The sequence below is a fragment of the Salvelinus namaycush genome, chromosome 7 (assembly GCF_016432855.1).
Source record: "Salvelinus namaycush isolate Seneca chromosome 7, SaNama_1.0, whole genome shotgun sequence".
NCBI classification, from domain to species: Eukaryota; Metazoa; Chordata; class Actinopteri; order Salmoniformes; family Salmonidae; genus Salvelinus; species Salvelinus namaycush.
This window is the reverse complement of record NC_052313.1, coordinates 49,318,778-49,339,348: the sequence shown is the minus strand read 5'-3', so window position 1 is coordinate 49,339,348 and position 20,571 is coordinate 49,318,778. Positions and strand designations below refer to the sequence as shown.

The following is a 20,571-nucleotide window of genomic DNA, read 5'->3' as shown; positions in this document are numbered from 1 at the left end:
TTGTTGAGTGTAGGTCTTTCGGAGCATGCAATTGCATGGTTTGCTAACTATCTGTCTGATAGAACTCAGTGCACTCAATTTGATGGGTTTATGTCTGTTAAATTGTCTGTCCTGAATGGTGTGCCCCAAGGCTCTGTACTTGGTCCTCTCTTATTCACTATTTATATAAATGATTTAGACAAAAATGTCCAAAATGCACAACTTCATTTTTATGCTGATGATACTGTTATTTACTGTTGTGCCTCGTCTCTTACAAAAGCTTTCCAGAACTTGAAAACTGCTTTTTATACTGTTCAACATACCTTGTGTCAATTGAAGCTTATCCTCAATACTGACAAAACTAAACTAATGGTGTTTTCTAATGCAAGAAATAGACCTCTGAACCTTTCACCTATTACTACCTGTCAGGGCAAGGAGATTGCGGTTGTAACCTCATATAAATATCTTGGAATTCTAATTGATGACGGCCTCTCTTTTAAATTGCATATTCAACAACTTACAAAAAAATTGAGGCTGAAATTGGGATTTTATTTTAGGAATAAGGCCTGTTTTTCTTTTGAAGCCAGAAGGAGGCTAGTATCAGCTACATTTATGCCTTTACTAGACTATGGGGGTATTTTATATATGAATGCTTCCGCTCAGTGTTTGAGATCAATTGACACTCTTTACCATGGCACATTGAGATTTATTTTAAACTGCAAAACCCTTACGCACCACTGCACTTTGTATACCAGGGTTGGCTGACCTTCTCTAGTCACTTGTAGGCTCAGTCACTGGTATACTTTTTTTTACAAAGCCATTTTGGGTTTACTACCTTTTTATTTGGGCATTTTTATTGTTCAGAAATGTGGTGGGTACTCTCTTTGTTCGCTGGACTTTATCCTGCTAACTGTTCCAAATGTCCGAACTGAATTTGGTAAAAGGTCTTTTATGTACTCTGCGCCATCGTCTTGGAACACCTTACAAAATAATTTTAAACTGGAAGAACTTGTCCCGATTGGTGTTTTTAAATCACTGATGAAGGATTTTGAGGCTGATTCCCTGACCTGTCAATGTTTTTAATTTGCTGTTTTTGATTTTGTTATACTCTTGTGAATTCAATGGTTTTTACTAGATTACTTGTAGTTTTTCATGTTGTCTGTCTGTAATTTTTGTAATGACTTGGTGCTGCCTATCTTGGCCAGGACGCTCTTGAAAAAGAGATTTTAAATCTCAATGAGCCCTTCCTGGTTAAATAAAGGTTAAATAAAAGTAAAAATAAATAAAATGAAGGTGCCCGAGTTTACGGATTTGAGGTTGTACCTGGTAGGTTCCATGATAATTTGGGTGAGATTGAGGGCATCTAACTTAGATTGTAGGACGGCCGAGGTATTAAGCATATCCAAGTTTAGGTCACCTAACAGTACCTAACAGTACAAACTCTGAAGATAAATGGGGGGCAATTAATTCACATATGGTGTCCAGGGCGCAGCTGGGGGCTGAGGGGGGTCTATAACAGGAGACAACAGTGAGAGACTTATTTCTGGAAAGGTGGATTTTTAAAAGTAGAAGCTCGAACTGTTTGGGCACAGACCTGGATAGTATGACAGAACTCTGCAGGCTGTCTCTGCAGTATATTGCAACTCCACCCCCTTTGGCAGTTCTGTCTTGGCGGAAAATGTATACACATACAGAGGCATTTTTCAGCTATGATTTTACCACTCAGAATCCAGAATGGATATGACAATGGGGCCAGCACAGGATGTAATACACCCTTACAACAATCTACTTTTTGATCTTCTTGACTTCTTATCTGGTAAACTGCTTCTGTGTGTCAAGAAAAGAGCCCCAATTAGGGGTTGGTGTACTCCAGTAAAAAAGGGCTGGTTTAGATTAAAAACTATTGCCTTGTGTCCCCGTTCATAGGGGCATGAGAGACTAGTCAGTGGTAGAATTGAGTTGGCACTTTATTGGCCCAAACACTCATAGACCCACAAGGTTGAGGTTACTCATGGACAGTAATTAGTAATCCATTTTTTTTTGCATTGATGCATTGTGTCTTCTAACTGTCCAAGAATAGGATCCAAAGTGTTAGGAAATATTTGTTCCCATAAATACAAAGGAAGATGTGTCTCCTCATACCTCTGGCACTTTAGTCAGACTGCCAGACTGTGCACCACAGAGCCAATCAGGAGAGAATACATACAGGTCAAATGTGCCAATTGAAAGTCAAGGGGTGTGTCTGTGCCTTTTGGATTACTCTCTCTTTACAGAGAACCCCTGTGGTTCAAGTCTGCTCTGCGCATGTCTGAAAGTGACAGAGCCAGCAGCCAAGAGAGTTTTTCACAGTATGTCATAAAAAAAGTATTACACTTATGAATGTATGTAAAATGCTAATATGTATTAGATCCAGTACAATGGAATAACTAAGACCTGAATTTGAATGCAGTGTGTTCCGATTCCTCCTTCTCTTTCTGTCCAGCAGAGTCAACCAAAAACACTTGGCCTGATGGTTCATGCAGATACTGGGGAAGCAATATAGAAATGTATTGATCCCTTAAATGATTTTACTATTAAATGACCCATATCACAACCCTCATACCTCTTCACAAAAATGTACCGATTTTACTCACAAAAGACGTAGGAATTTATTTTCCCAGTTAGAAATAGTAGGCCATGCATCAAATAACTATTTTCATCAGAAAAACGAACCCTCAAATGCAATATTGCATTTTGTAAGTTGTCTGCAGGTGGCTTGTTGTGAATGCACTCAAATATCAAGGCATTATCAGGTTATGTAAACTGCGTTCGAAGACTCAACGTAGAAGGATTTGTCTTAATGTACAGTATATGAAAGTGATGCTATGAAAATTATTCTTTCACGTTATCAAGCTCACTGTGACTGACAAATCACTGCCTATTACTGTGATTGAAAAGAGCATATGAAACAGTGTTTTTCATGAGGCCTCCCTGTGCGCCTTCCTTTAAGCACCTCTGTTTGAACACCTCTCCTGTTCTTGATCCATTCCACATACAGCCATTTGTGGATCTTATCAGTGTCCATGTGAAAGATAGTTATTGCGAGGATGGAATTTTCCCAACATCTTGACACTTATTTGGAGTCTGTGGCTCAAGTGGTTTGAAAGCTATTGAGGTTTGAAAGCGTGAATATCCGTTGAATATCCAACGTGAAACTGTCTTTACCTCGGTAACGTGCGACTGCTTAAGACATGACCTTGCTTTTGGGCCGTTTGCAGAGACACAAATTAGACTCTCATTCTCCTGAACAGACTGAAGACTAATGATAATGTGCTGGATATCCTGATAATGACTAATGAAACCACAGACTTCAGTCTGTTTTAATGCAGGACCAGGCCAGGGAAGATTCAACAATACTTACAAAAATACTACTCTGTAATTCTATGCTATTTATTTATATTATATTTGTAAACTCTGTGTGTGTGTGTGTGTGTGTGTGTGTGTGTGTGTGTGTGTGTGTGTGTGTGTGTGTGTGTGTGTGTGTGTGTGTGTGTGTGTGTGTGTGTGTGTGTGTGTGTGTGTGTGTGTGTGTGTGTACTTAGTCTGACTTTAGATTTTAAAGGGCCATGGTTCCCATGGCAACTGATTAAAACCCTAATTAAAGCAGGAGGTTTAATTAATTAGCTGGTGTGTGTGTGTGTGTGTGTGTGTGTGTGTGTGTGTGTGTGTGTGTGTGTGTGTGTGTGTGTGTGTGTGTGTGTGTGTGTGTGTGTGTGTGTGTGTGCGTGTGTGCGTGCGTGCGTGCGTGTGTGTGTGTGTGTGTTCCAGAACCAAATGCAAGAGACTGGAGGTGAGTAGAAGCCAGAGCAGAGTGTCTTGTCTCTGGCTGGGTAGAGTCCATGGAAGAGGAGAGTAGGGTTAGAAAGAAAGAAAGAAAGAAAGAAAGAAAGAAAGAAAGAAAGAAAGAAAGAAAGAAAGAAAGAAAGAAAGAAAGAAAGAAAGAAAGAAAGAAAGAAAGAAAGAAAGAAAGAAAGAAAGAAAGAAAGAAGAGGTATTTGTCAGTTTTAACATTGCAGAGAAAATAACAAAAAAGAGGAAGAGAAGCGAGGGAAGTAATGCAGTCAATTTCAGCGCTGGACAGCTCTTAACACCAGAGTATAAATAGATTACCTATTTTAGAGGCTCCTCCAACAGTCTATAAAGTACACTCACACACACAGTGCAAAGCTCTACCCCAGAGAATAGACGGAGGTATCTGATTAGCATCTCTGTTGGCTCCCTTTATGATTTTTATTAGGATCCCCAACAGGCGAAGGCCAATGGTGACAGCTAGTCTTCCTGGGGTCTGACACATAACAAAAAAAGACATTACATACAAAAATACTTTAGAATTGACATATATTTAAAAAATTAACATAGACATCACAGACTTATTTATAAACAAATATTTTAAAAACTACAACTAAAGTGTGTGTGTGTGTCTGTGTGGGTGTCTATCAGTAACACATACATGTCAGTACATACACATAGAAATTAGGTCACATGGGGGAGAGGTATTATGATGTGAGGAGTTGCTTTATTTGTTTTTTAAAATCAGGTTTGCTGTTCAGTTGACCTATATGCCAAAAAAATAATTGATGCAGTAAATCTCTCCTCTGCTCTGAGCCAAAAGAGACCGACATGGATATTGTTCACATTGACCTCTGGGTACATTGAAGGGCATGACGTGTTGCTCTGTTCTGGGCCAGCTGCAGCTTTTCTCGGTCCTTCTTTGCAGCATTTGACCATCTCACCGGACAATAGTCAAAATTAGATCAAACGAGAGCCTGCAGAACTTGTGGTTGACTGTGGTGTTAAAAATGCTGATCATCTCTTTATCACAGACATACCTCTCAACATCTTTACAACAATTGAATCAATATGCCTTGACCATAACAAATTATAGTCTAACTCTTTGTTTAATGTTGCAGTGATTTCACTAGCTGTGGTTCCAGACAATATAATGTTGAATCCTCAGCATATAGAGGACCCACAGGTTTTGTTTAATGCCAGTGGTAGATCATTACTAAAAATAGAAAACAGTAGACCCACAGGTTTTGTTTAATGCCAGTGGTAGATCATTACTAAAAATAGAAAACAGTAAAGGAACAAGACAGCTGCCTTGCGGAATACCACACTTTACATGTTTGACATTAGAGAAGCTTCCATTAAAGAAGCCCCTCTGTGTTCTATTGGATAGATAGCTCTCAACCCATGAAATGGTAGATGTAAAGCCATGACCATTTATTTTTGTCATTTGTGTCATTGCAGTACATGTTGAGTGCCCTTCTCATGTTGAGTGCTCTGTGACGTAGTAGAGTAGTGGCCAGAGGGCACAGACTTAATGTATTGTGAAATCCATTGTAAAATGAATTTTAATATTTAAAAATGTTATTATAATGTTGTCACGCCTGCTCCTGCTCCCGCTTCCCCTCCCTGGCACTTGAGGGCACCAAGCTGCCCATCATTACGCACACCTGTCACCCTCATTACGTGCATCAGCGCTCATTGGCCTCACCTGGACTGCTTCACTTTGTTGATTGCCCCCTCTATATCTGTCTGTTCCTTAGTTTGTTCCCTTTGTCAGCATTATTGTCGTATTGTCGTTTTGTTTTCCCCTGTTCAGACGCTGTCCTGGTTTGTTTCATGTCCGTGATTTATTAAATGTTCACTCCCTGTACCTGCTTCTCGTCTCCCAGCATCTGTTCCTTACAGATGTATACTACTGCCTTCATTTTTGATGGACCCCAGGAAGAGTAGTTACTGCCTTGGCATCAGCTAATGGGGATCAATAATAAATACGAATAAAAATAAGCATGCTAAAAGTATTTTGTTAAATTGTTCACAGAGAAATAGCATTGTATCTGGTCAAACACATTTTACCCCAAAAGTTTGCTAAGAGCCGGCAGCAAGGTGACCGATCGGCTGTTAAAACCAGTAAAGGGAACTTTGTTCTGAATTTGGGGGTCCTCCGTGGATTACAGTTTTTAGGACACAGTGTTTTTTACATGGATTCTGTCTTACAATGGGCCCCTAACCACAGATTTTAGGATCCGATTACTGTGTACTCCAATCGTAACCTTAACCACCAGGGGGATAAATATATACAGTGCATTCGGAAAGTATCCAGACCCCTTGACTTTCCCAATTTTTTTATACATTACAGCCTTATTCTAAAAGGTATTAAATGGTGTTTTTTCCTGATCAATCTAGACACAATAGCCAATAATGCTGATTAAAAAACAGTTATTGTGAAATTTTTTGCAAATGTATAAAAAAAATATGAAAGTTAACATTTACATAAGTATTCAGACCCTTTACTAAGTACTTTTTTGAAGCACCTTTGGTAGCGATTACAGCCTCGAGTCTTCTCATGTTGAGTGCTCTGTGAGAGACGAGGTCTTTACTCACTCAGGTCCCGCGAAGAAATCCACGAACAGCCGATGGGAGACTTTTTGCGTTGGCTGTCGACACGCTACGAGCTCGGCACGCCTGCATTTGGGGAGTTTCTCCCATTCTTCTCTGCAGATCCTCTCAAGCTCTATCAGGTTGGACGGGGAGTGTCGCTGCACAGCTACTTTCTGGTCCCTCCTGAGATGTTTGATTGTGTTCAAGTCCGGGCTCTGGCTGGGCCACTCAAGGACATTCAGAGACCTGTCCCGAAGCCCCTCCTGTGTTGTCTTGGCTGTGTGATTAGGTTCTCCTGTTGGAAGGTGCAGGTTTTCATCAAGGATCTCTCTGTACTTTGCTCCGTTCATCGTTCCCTCAATCCTGACTAGTCTCCCAGCCCCTGACACTGAAAAACATCCCCACAGCATGATGCTGCCACCACCATGCTTCACCGTAGGGATGGTGCCAGGTTTCCTCCAGATGTGACGCTTGGCATTCAGGCCGAAGAGTTCAATCTAGGTTTCATCAGAGCAGAAAATCTTGTTTCTCATGGTCTGAGCCTCCTTTAGGTGCCTTTTGGCAAATTTCAAATGGGCTGTCATGTGCCTTTTACTGAGGATTGGCTTCTGTCTGGCCACTCTACCATTAAGGCCTGATTGGTGGAGTGCTGCAGAGATGGTTGTCCTCCTGGAAGGTTCTCCCATCTCCACAGAGGAACTCTGGAGCTCTGTCAGAGTGAACATCAGGTACTTAGTCACCTCCCTGACCAAGGCCCTTCTCCCCCGATTGCTCAGTTTGGCTGGGTGGCCAGCTCTAGGAAGAGTCTTGGTGGTTCCACACTTCTTCCATTTAAGAATGATGGAGGCCACTGTGTTGTTGGGGACCTTCAATGCTGTAGAAATGTTTTGGTACGCTTCCCCAGATCTCGGCCTCGACACAATCCTGTCTTGGAGCTCTACGGACAATTATTTTAACCTCATGGCTTGGTTTTTGCTCTGACATGCACTGTCAACTGTGGGACCTTATATAGACAGGTGTGTGCCTTTCCAAATCACGCCCAATGAATTGAATTTGAGAAAGGTGGACTCCAATCAAGTTGTAGAAACACCTCAAGGATGATCAATGGAAACAGGATGCACCTGAGCTTAATTTCGAGTCTCATAGCAAAGGGTCTGAAAACGTATGCAAATAAGATATTTCTAAAAACCTGTTTTCGCTTTGTTATTATGGGGTATTGTGTGTAGATTGACGAGGGGAAAAAAGTATTTAATCAATTTCAGAAAAAGGCTGTAATGTAACAAAATGTGGAAAAAGTCAAGGGGTCTGTATACTTTCCAAATGCACTGTATCTGGTCCTATACCATGTGTATGCGTACACGTGTGTGTGTGTGTGTGCGTGAATGTATGTGTGTGTGTTTCCATTGTTTGTGCATTATAGCTTTGTGGGAAAACTGTTATCATACACTAATGCACCTGAGAGCTCTGAAATCTATAGCCATCATCTAACACACACACACAAACAAACACACACACACACACACACACACATTGACATTACTGGAAGTGCCTCAGTCTCTCCCTCTCTCTCTCTGATAAACATCTACGAGAAAAGATTCCCCTTTTTTATCTCTGTCAGGAGAGAGAGACATAGTGAGAGAGTGAGAGAGAGAGATTGAGAGAGACATATATATAGATATATATATATAGAGAGAGAGAGTGCGAGAGAGAGAGAGATAGATAGATGTAAGTACTACTCCATTACCCGTAGGTAATTCACATTATTGTAAGCTGAGATCAACGTGAAATTGAACTGGAAATGGTTATAATGGTATGTAGGCCAGGCCTGCATGTACATGTTGTGATGTGCTGTTAGACCCACACTGTAAAATAAAACAGTAATTTATATGGTAATTTTGGGCATTATCAACAGTAAAATACTGTGAAACATTTACTGCAGCATACTCTAAATTATGGTTCATAGTGGGAAAATGTTGTGGCCAGGGAAAGAATTGCTGGATTTCCATATTTTTGGAGCTCACATTCTTTTGGGAACACTAGTGGGTGCATGGTATTTTTGTTCTGGCTCAATAACATATTTTGAGGCGTGCCTTGTCAGAGGCTATGTTTGTTGCACATGTTAGTGAGAGTGCTGTACCAATTTAATTGGTATGCTGTAGTAGTGCCCTATCAATTTTAAATGTATAAGGGACAGATTGGAGTGGCAGCAAGTCTTAAACCATTAATGGTTGAGCATTCTGCCATGTCATGTTGGTCTGTTTGGCCTTTTAGTTGCTGCCAGTTTGGAAGCCTTTGTTAATAAGACCTCTAGAAGTGTAAGTAATAAAAAACACCATATATTCATTGACATGCTGTAACCTGCTTGCACCAATTACATGTAATTACAATAAAATACTGTGAATTAGAAACACCATCTCCCCTCAATGAATTTAATTAATTCACTCATTATGATTACAGTAGCATTTACTTTGTTACTGTATAATACAGTCAATTCTACGGTATTGTACTGTGTCATTCCACAGTTCTTGCTTTGATTCTGTATTTAGATTACAGTAGGTGTACTGCAATATGAAATACAGTAACTTACTTGCCAATGAGCTGCTTTGAAGTTACTGTCAAATTCATGGCAACCCCTTTACAGCGCAGGGTGGTGGCTCTCCTCCAGGGGATCGCTCGGGAAAAGAGCGCACTCAGGTTTTAGCCTACCATGGGGTAGCATTGATCTATGTTTGCTATTATGGCCAATCTTTCTCCATGTATTCCTGCACATTATTGTTCGAGCCCAATTCCACTTTTTATTATTAACTAGTGTGTGCGTGTGCGTGTGTGTGTGTGTGTGTGTGTGTGTGTGTGTGTGTGTGTGTGTGTGTGTGTGTGTGTGTGTGTGTGTGTGTGTGTGTGTGTGTGTGTGTGTGTGTACAACCGGTCTATACAGTAGATTCTGTGTATACAGTACAGTAGAAGAGCAGAAAATAAGTCAGTCTACCGAGGTGTGCAAGGATGCTGCAAGGATGCCGGCTGGCGCGGGTCGCCATGGTAACTAAAACACCGGTTCTCTAGAAATCCGTTGTTGGTGCTTAAGGGCATGAGCAGAGATGAATAAAGTAATGAGATGATGAATTATTGTCGGAAAAGCTGAAGGCCTGGGTAGGGTGCTTTACATCTGTGCATGTGAAGATACAGTTAATAAGCCACTAGGCCTACAGGTTAGGTAACCTAATATCTGCGTGGTGTCATCTGTCAACAGCCATCGATTGAGGAATAATTAAAAATGAAAAATATTTGGTCACTTTTACAGACCTACCCGTTTTTACGTTTAAACCCTTATTTACAAATAGCCCAATGGACATCGATTACATTTACATTGAATGCAGGATCCACCGCTCTAGTACTAAACTGTTTCTGAGCGAAGTAACCTACCCTGTAGCCCTATAGGCCTACTCTGGTATCCTTTAGGCCTGTGTAATAAACAGATATGGCAAATCAGTTCACTTGATTAGAGCGCCAAATGCGCGCGCCCGGTCAAATATAATTAAACATGGCACTAAATCCAAACTAGCTTCTTCTTCGAATACTTCCCCAGTTTCCCACTTCACTCCACTCATTCCTCCTTTCTTTTATTGTCCTTTTGGCTACTTCATTTTCTTTACTTTAATTAGGCTACCCGGTTATCAAAGATGGAGAGACAAGTCATCCTTAATACAATCCGCACAGCATCATGCGCGTGTTCGGTGGCAGTCCCGCCCCGCAGCTGAGTTCCCGTGGGCAGCACTGTTGAGCGCTGGAGAGGGGAACAGACCTGCATTCTAAAGCGGTGCGTTTTTTCTACGGTTCTCTCTCTCTCACCCACATTGCAGTCCTGTCACGTTCCCTCTGCTCCCCCCCATCCGCCTCAACCGCTCCAGGAGAGGAAAGGAGAGAGGGAAGGAAGAGTGCAGCTGAAAAGCAAACAGACATGTCGACAGCCAACGCATAAAGTCTCCCATCGGCTGTTCGTGGATTTCTTCGCGGGACCTGAGTGAGTAAAGACCTCGTCTCTGCAGATCCACTGCCGCTGTATGGTTCTTAGCGCTAGTGGGAGGGGAAGGGGGAGGCAGACAAAGGCGAATATAAATGGTTTGCTTTAGTGCCAAGAATCTAGTGCCTTAATAGGTTATATTAATTACTATTTGGACACGCACTAATTCTATAATTATAATTGTGCCCAGTAATGTTACTAATTGACATTGTTGTATGGATATAGCTATTTCCATAGTCTTGGTTCTGGATGGTGCGTTGTGTTTCTAGGGAAGAGTAGCCGGGATGCGCCGGGCAGGGAAAGCTCTGTAACGGCCCTGGATGGACAGTGGGTTCGTGAGGAAAGGTAGACGCTGGGATTATGTAACATGAATATGTGTTGTAATAAGCAGCTGCCGCGGTCATTGCTGGTTGGTTTGCGCCACGGTGCAGGGGATGGAGAACAGGGGGAGGAAGGTAGGAAGGAAGGAAACAAGGAAGGAAGAGTCACGAAAGAAAAGCAAAGTAGGTCTAACCACACCTGTTCTGGATGCATAGATGAATGGATAGATGAGTGGATGGATGGATAAATAGATTTCTGTGAGAGAGAGAGATGAAAAATGAGAGAGGGGCCTGAGTTATTAGCCAATCAAGTGGCTCGAGGAAGTAAACAGTGTTGTCTTGTAGGTCAGACAGTCATTACCCAATGAGGACCAAATTGCAATAATTCGATAGTGGCTATTTAAATATTGACCCAGCACAATATGTTTAACGTCATAATTACAGTGTGAAAAGGATACTAGAGTCCACTGAATACAAACCTGCATGTATTTATCCACTGAATACAAACCTGCATGTATATATCCACTGAATACAAACCTGCATGTATATATCCACTGAATCTACAAACCTGTATGTATTTATCCACTGAATCTACAAACCTGTATGTATTTATCCACTGAATACAAACCTGTATGTATTTATCCACTGAATACAAACCTGTATGTATTTATCCACTGAATCTACAAACCTGCATGTATTTATCCACTCAATACAAACCTGCATGCATTTATCAACTGAATACAAACCTGCATGTATGTCACATTCGTCGTAAGGAGGAGACCAAGGTGCAGCGTGATATGAATACATACTTTTTAATCAAACGAAGAAACACTAAACAAACTAACAAAATAACAAAACGAACGTGAAGCTATTATATAACAGGTGCTGACATGCAACTCCATATAGACAATAACCCACAAAACCAAAATGGAAAAATGGCAACCTAAATAAGATCTCCAATCAGAGACAACGATAAACAGCTGTCTCTGATTGGGAACCAATTCAGGCCACCATAGACCTATAATAACCTAGACTAACAAACACCCCTAGATATACAAAAAAAACCTAGACAGGACAAAAACTAAACAAACTCCCCTTGTCACACCCTGATCTAACCAAATAATAAAGAAAACAAAGATAACTAAGGTCAGGGCGTGACAGTACCCAGCCCCCCCCCCCCCCCCCCCTCAAAGGTGCGGACTCCCGGCCGCAAACCTAAACCTATACGGGAGGGTCTGGGTGGGCATCTAACCTCGGTGGCGGCTTTGTTTCTGGACGCCGCCCCCGTTCTTTACACTGAGTCCGCTCTTGTAGCACTGACCCGTGGATCATCGCCGGAGGCTCTGGACTGCGGATCCTCGCCGTAGGTCCCGGGCTGGGGACCCTCGCTGCGTGGATCATCGCCGGATGTTCTGGACTGGGGACCGTCGCTGGAGACCCCGGGCTGGGGACCGTCGCTGGAGGCCCCGGACTGGAGATCGTCGCTGGAGGCTCCGGACTGGAGATCGTCGCTGGAGGCTCCGGACTGGAGATCGTCTCTGAAGGCTCCGGACTGTGGCCCGTCGTTGGAGGTTCCGTACTGTGGCCCGTCGTAGGAGGTTCCGGTCTGTGAACTGTCGCCGGAGGCTCTGGACTGGGTACTGTCGCCGGACGCTCTGGACTGGGTACTGTCGCCGGACGCTCTGGACTGGGTACTGTCGCCGGACGCTCTGGACTGGGTACTGTCGCCGGACGCTCTGGACTGCCGAGGCGCACTGTAGGCCTGGTGCGTGGTGCCGGAACTGGTGGTACCGGGCTGAGGACACGCACCTCAGGGCGAGTGCGAGGAGCAGGAACAGGGCGTACTGGACCCTGGAGGCGCACTGGAGGCCTGGTGCGTGGTGCCGGAACTGGTGGTACCGGGCTGAGGACACGCACCTCAGGGCGAGTGCGAGGAGCAGGAACAGGGTGTACTGGACCCTGGAGGCGCACTGGAAGCCTGGTGCGTGGATTCGGCACTGGTGGTGCGTGGATTCGGCACTGGTGGTACTGGGCTGGTGACACACACCTCAGGGCGAGTGCGGGGAGCAGGCACAGGATGTACTGGACTGTGGAGGCATACTGGAGGTCTGGAGTGTAGAGCTGACACAACCCGTCCTGGCTGGATGTTTATTTTGGCACAGGACACACTGGGCTGTACAGACTCACCGGAGACACAGTACGCAAAGCCGGCGCAGGATATCTTGGTCCAAGGAGGTATATACTGGAGACCAGGAGCGCTGAGCCAGCACCCTCCTTCCTGGCTGGATGCCCATTCTAGCCTGGCAAATGCGAGGAGCTGGAATAGAGCGCACCGGGCTAGAATAGCGCACTGGAGACACCGTGCGCTCCACCGCATAACACGGTGCCTGACCAGTAACACGCTCCCCACGGTAAGCACAAGGAGTTGGCTCAGGTCTCCTACCTGACTCAGCCAATCTCCTCGTGTCCCCCCCCCCCAAAAAATGTATTGGGGCTGCCTCTCGGGCTTCCGTGCAAGCCGTGTACCCTCATATCGTCACCGTTCCTCTATTCTCCGGTATTTCTCCTCGTAGTATCGCCGTTCTGCTTTTGCTGCCTCTATCTCCTCTTTAGAAAGACGATTTTCCCCCGGCTGTGTCCAGGGTCCTGCTCCATCCAGTATTTCCTCCCAGGTCCATTTCCCCATTAAGCGCTGTTCCTCCTTATCACGCTGCTTGGTCCTTGTTTGGTGGGTTATTCTGTCACGTTCATCGTAAGGAGGAGACCAAGGCGCAGCGCAATATGAATACATACTTTTTAATCAAACGAAGAAACACTAAACAAAATAACAAAACGAACGTGAAGCTATTATATAACAAGTGCTGACATGCAACTACATATAGACAATAACCCACAAAAACAAAATGGAAAAATGGCAACCTAAATAGGATCCCCAATCAGAGACAACGATAAACAGCTGTCTCTGACTGGGAACCAATTCAGGCCACCATAGGCCTATAATAACCTAGACTAACAAACACCCCATGATATACAAAAAACCCTAGACAGGACAAAAACTAAACAAACCACCCCTGACCTAACCAAATAATAAAGAAAACAAAGATAACTAAGGTCAGGGCGGGACAATGTATTTATCCACTGAATACAAACCGGTATGTATTTATCCACTGAATACAAACCTGCATGTATTTATCCACTGAATCTACAAACCTGCATGTATTTATCCACTGAATACAAACCTGCATGTAGTTATCTACTGAATCTACAAACCTGTATGTATTTATACACTCAATACAACCTGCATGTATTTATCCACTGAATACAAACCTGTATGTATTTATCCACCGAAAACAAACCTGTATGTATTTATCCACTGAATCTACAAACCTGCATGTATTTATCCACTGAATCTACAAACCTGCATGTATTTATCCACTGAATCTACAAACCTGCATGTATTTATCCACTGAATACAAACCTGTATGTATTTATCCACTGAATCTACAAGCCTGTATGTATTTATCCACTGAATCTACAAGCCTGTATGTATTTATCCACTGAATCTACAAACCTGTATGTATTTATCCACTGAATACAAACCTGTATGTATTTATACACTCAATACAAACCTGCATATATTTATCCACTGAATCTACAAACCTGCATGTATTTATACACTCAATACAAACCTGCATGTATTTATACACTCAATACAAACCTGCATGTATTTATACACTCAATACAAACCTGCATGTATTTATACACTCAATACAAACCTGCATATATTTATCCACTGAATACAAACCTGCATATATTTATCCACTGAATCTACAAACCTGCATGTATTTATCCACTGAATCTACAAACCTGCATGTATTTATCCACTGAATCTACAAACCTGCATATATTTATCCACTGAATCTACAAACCTGCATGTATTTATCCACTGAATCTACAAACCTGCATGTATTTATCCACTGAATCTACAAACCTGCATGTATTTATCCACTGAATCTACAAACCTGTATGTATTTATACACTCAATACAAACCTGTATGTATTCATCCACTGAATACAAACCTGCATGTATTTATCCACTGAATACAAACCTGCATGTATTTATCCACTGAATCTACAAACCTGCATGTATTTATACACTCAATACAAACCTGCATATATTTATCCACTGAATCTACAAACCTGTATGTATTTATACACTCAATACAAACCTGTATGTATTCATCCACTGAATACAAACCTGCATGTATTTATCCACTGAATACAAAACTGCATGTATTTATCCACTGAATCTACAAACCTGCATGTATTTATACACTCAATACAAACCTGCATATATTTATCCACTGAATCTACAAACCTGCATGTATTTATCCACTGAATCTACAAACCTGCATGTATTTATCCACTGAATACAAACCTGCATGTATTTATCCACTGAATACAAACCTGCATGTATTTATCCACTGAATCTACAAACCTGCATGTATTTATCCACTGAATACAAACCTGCATGTATTTATCCACTGAATCTACAAACCTGCATGTATTTATACACTCAATACAAACCTGCATGTATTTATCCACTGAATCTACAAACCTGCATGTATTTATCCACTGAATCTACAAACCTGCATGTATTTATCCACTGAATCTACAAACCTGCATGTATTTATACACTGAATCTACAAACCTGTATGTATTTATACACTCAATACAAACCTGCATGTATTTATCCACTGAATCTACAAACCTGCATGTATTTATCCACTGAATCTACAAACCTGTATGTATTTATACACTCAATACAAACCTGCATGTATTTATCCACTGAATCTACAAACCTGCATGTATTTATCCACTGAATACAAACCTGCATGTATTTATCCACTGAATCTACAAACCTGCATGTATTTATCCACTGAATCTACAAACCTGTATGTATTTATCCACTGAATACAAACCTGCATGTATTTATCCACTGAATCTACAAACCTGCATGTATTTATCCACTGAATACAAACCTGCATGTAGTTATCTACTGAATCTACAAACCTGTATGTATTTATACACTCAATACAACCTGCATGTATTTATCCACTGAATACAAACCTGTATGTATTTATCCACCGAAAACAAACCTGTATGTATTTATCCACTGAATCTACAAACCTGCATGTATTTATCCACTGAATCTACAAACCTGCATGTATTTATCCACTGAATCTACAAACCTGCATGTATTTATCCACTGAATACAAACCTGTATGTATTTATCCACTGAATCTACAAGCCTGTATGTATTTATCCACTGAATCTACAAGCCTGTATGTATTTATCCACTGAATCTACAAACCTGTATGTATTTATCCACTGAATACAAACCTGTATGTATTTATACACTCAATACAAACCTGCATATATTTATCCACTGAATCTACAAACCTGCATGTATTTATACACTCAATACAAACCTGCATGTATTTATACACTCAATACAAACCTGCATGTATTTATACACTCAATACAAACCTGCATGTATTTATACACTCAATACAAACCTGCATATATTTATCCACTGAATACAAACCTGCATATATTTATCCACTGAATCTACAAACCTGCATGTATTTATCCACTGAATCTACAAACCTGCATGTATTTATCCACTGAATCTACAAACCTGCATATATTTATCCACTGAATCTACAAACCTGCATGTATTTATCCACTGAATCTACAAACCTGCATGTATTTATCCACTGAATCTACAAACCTGCATGTATTTATCCACTGAATCTACAAACCTGTATGTATTTATACACTCAATACAAACCTGTATGTATTCATCCACTGAATACAAACCTGCATGTATTTATCCACTGAATACAAACCTGCATGTATTTATCCACTGAATCTACAAACCTGCATGTATTTATACACTCAATACAAACCTGCATATATTTATCCACTGAATCTACAAACCTGTATGTATTTATACACTCAATACAAACCTGTATGTATTCATCCACTGAATACAAACCTGCATGTATTTATCCACTGAATACAAAACTGCATGTATTTATCCACTGAATCTACAAACCTGCATGTATTTATACACTCAATACAAACCTGCATATATTTATCCACTGAATCTACAAACCTGCATGTATTTATCCACTGAATCTACAAACCTGCATGTATTTATCCACTGAATACAAACCTGCATGTATTTATCCACTGAATACAAACCTGCATGTATTTATCCACTGAATCTACAAACCTGCATGTATTTATCCACTGAATACAAACCTGCATGTATTTATCCACTGAATCTACAAACCTGCATGTATTTATACACTCAATACAAACCTGCATGTATTTATCCACTGAATCTACAAACCTGCATGTATTTATCCACTGAATCTACAAACCTGCATGTATTTATCCACTGAATCTACAAACCTGCATGTATTTATACACTGAATCTACAAACCTGTATGTATTTATACACTCAATACAAACCTGCATGTATTTATCCACTGAATCTACAAACCTGCATGTATTTATCCACTGAATCTACAAACCTGTATGTATTTATACACTCAATACAAACCTGCATGTATTTATCCACTGAATCTACAAACCTGCATGTATTTATCCACTGAATACAAACCTGCATGTATTTATCCACTGAATCTACAAACCTGCATGTATTTATCCACTGAATCTACAAACCTGTATGTATTTATCCACTGAATACAAACCTGCATGTATTTATCCACTGAATCTACAAACCTGTATGTATTTATCCACTGAATACAAACCTGCATATATTTATCCACTGAATACAAACCTGCATGTATTTATCCACTGAATCTACAAACCTGCATGTATTTATCCACTTAATCTACAAACCTGTATGTATTTATCCACTCAATACAAACCTGCATATATTTATCCACTGAATACAAACCTGCATGTATTTATCCACTGAATCTACAAACCTGCATGTATTTATCCACTGAATCTACAAACCTGTATGTATTTATCCACTCAATACAAACCTGCATGTATTTATACACTCAATACAAACCTGCATGTATTTATCCACTGAATCTACAAACCTGCATGTATTTATCCACTGAATCTACAAACCTGCATGTATTTATACACTGAATCTACAAACCTGCATGTATTTATACACTCAATACAAACCTGCATGTATTTATACACTCAATACAAACCTGCATATATTTATCCACTGAATCTACAAACCTGTATGTATTTATCCACTGAATCTACAAACCTGCATGTATTTATACACTCAATACAAACCTGCATGTATTTATCCACTGAATACAAACCTGTATGTATTTATCCACTGAATACAAACCTGTATGTATTTATCCACTCAGTACAAACCTGCATGTATTTATCCACGGAATCTACAAACCTCTCTCTCTCTCTCACACACACACACACACACAGACACACACATACTCTCTCTCTCTCTCCTTCTATTTCTCTCCAGCCAGGGAACACTGTGTGCAGGGAAAAGGAAGGCTTTTGATACAATCAATATCAATAGATTTGAGCTGTTTCACTTGGAGCTCTCCTGTGTGTGTCTGTGTGTGAGAGAGAGCGAGAGAGAAAGAGAGACATGATATAGCCTTGACTGACTGACTCACGGTTTCTCATGGTTACGCAATCAATCCTCTCTCTTCAGCACAACATTCTGCTCCTCCTCTCCTCTTCTCATAAGACCCTCACTCCTCTCTTTTCTTTTCTCCTCTTATTTTCTCTCTCTTCTGCTCCCTCTCTTCCTCTGCTCATTTCCCCCTCACTCCAATCTTCTATTTTCTTCTCTTCCCCCTTCTCTCATCTTATCTTCCCTGCTCTCCACTCTTCTTTTCATATCTATCATCCTCTCCTCTCCCCTTTCTTTTCCACTCCCCTTCTCCTCTTCTCCCCCCTTGTCCTCTTCCTCTCATTCCATAATCACCTCTCCCTGACATCTCATCTCAGGTTGTCTGTTTATCGTACTGCAGTATTTTCCCAGCCACTGATTCAAATCATTACCTTATCATGACCTTTTATGACATTATCCTTGTTGTTACATTGTCATTACCTTTTATTACATGGTCCTTGTTGTTACATTACCGCTGCACTTTCTTACATTATCCTTATTGTAACATTATCATTACATTTTATTACATGGTCCTTATTGTTACATTACCACTGCACTTTATTGCATTATCCTTATTGTAACATTGTCGTTACATTTTATTACATTATCCGTATTGTTACATTATCATTGTTGTAATTGCTGTTATTGTTATCATTGCATTATCAATTATTCTTTTTTACCTTCATTATCATGGCCTTCTTCAGTGTGTGCTAGCTGCTTCTAAACTAATCTCGTCCAGCAGCCAGCCGGCTCTCTGTCTGTCTATATGCAGGAGCAATTGAGCCTGAGGACGACTCTCTGTCTGTCTAAATGCAGGAGCAATTGAACTAGCTAGTAGCTTCTGATTGTTATTGTTTTTTGATTAGTAGCCCATTACCTTCTGCATGGTGGCCTCCAAGTTACATGAATCAGGCAAAGAGAGCCTCCTGATTTCTCCTTCTCCTGTCATTTTCCTGGTTAAAGACAGCATATTGCATCTCTTGTTTTCTAGTGCCGTCTTCTCCTCTCATCCATCCGGCCCTGTGTTTATAATATATTATTTTATTGTCATCATCAGCATCACTCTGACTGTCATTATGATTTTAAAGCACCCTCTTATGTCCCGAAGAGGTCTTCAGATCCTCTCTCATGCTATCTGCTGTATTATCATGGTAATCAACCTAATGTATTATAATGGACTTGGATTGCTGTTGTTAGTTCCTTGTTGATGAATGTAATGGGTGTTTTCCACATCACTGTCTGGTATGGAACCTGAAGCATTATGTATCCTGAACCGTGCTATAACTCCTATATAAATATATATACTATAAATTATAATTATATTACAATTAGCAATAAGGTCAGAGGAGGTGTGGTATATGGCCAATATACCAGCTAAGGGCTGTTCTTAATTAAGCATGACGCAACGCGGGGTGCCTAGATACAGCCTTTAGCTGTGGTATATTGGCCATATATCACAAATCCCAGAGGTGCCTTATTGCTATTATAAACTGGTTACCCACGTAATTAGAGCAGTAAAAATAAATGTTTTGTCATACGTTTGGTATACGGTCTGATATACCACGGCTGTCAGCCAATCAGCATTCATGGCTCGAACCACCCGGTTTATAATAATATTTACTCTGCGTTGCGTTGTGCCTAAGAACAGCCCTTAGCCATGTTATATTGGCCATATACCACACCCCCTCGCGCCGTAGTGCTTAAATATAGCACTATAACTCATATAGCTGATAAAACGATATATAATGATATTTTCACTCATGTGAAAACCAAGTTTATTCTGGTACCAGTCCAAGTGTTGGTTCCAGGATGTGAAACCAGAGTACTACCAGGAACAGTCACGTTAACGCGACGGTGCCAGTAGTTCATAAACAAAGGGACATGCATAAGCATCACTCTGCTGGGTCTGATAGGATCCCATTTAACAGTAGCCATGTGTGTGTTTCTGTATACAGTGCGGTGAGGGGTGGGTGTGTGCCGCTGCCCTGGCCTGGGCTGAAGGCAGAGGAGGTAGGATGCTGTGGCTCTCCCTGCTGTCTGTGGTGGTCCTGGGTTGTGTGACCCCGACCCAGACACACACTCACACACACACCCCGACGCCCACCTCCACACACACCCCT

General features: G+C 41.2%; 1 pseudogene; it reads right to left on the bottom strand.

Moving 5' to 3' along the window:
- LOC120050782 overlaps nt 1-12,144 on the bottom strand; it is a 38,936-nt pseudogene extending 26,792 nt beyond the window's left edge.
- Nucleotides 12,145-20,571: the final 8,427 nt, after the last annotated feature.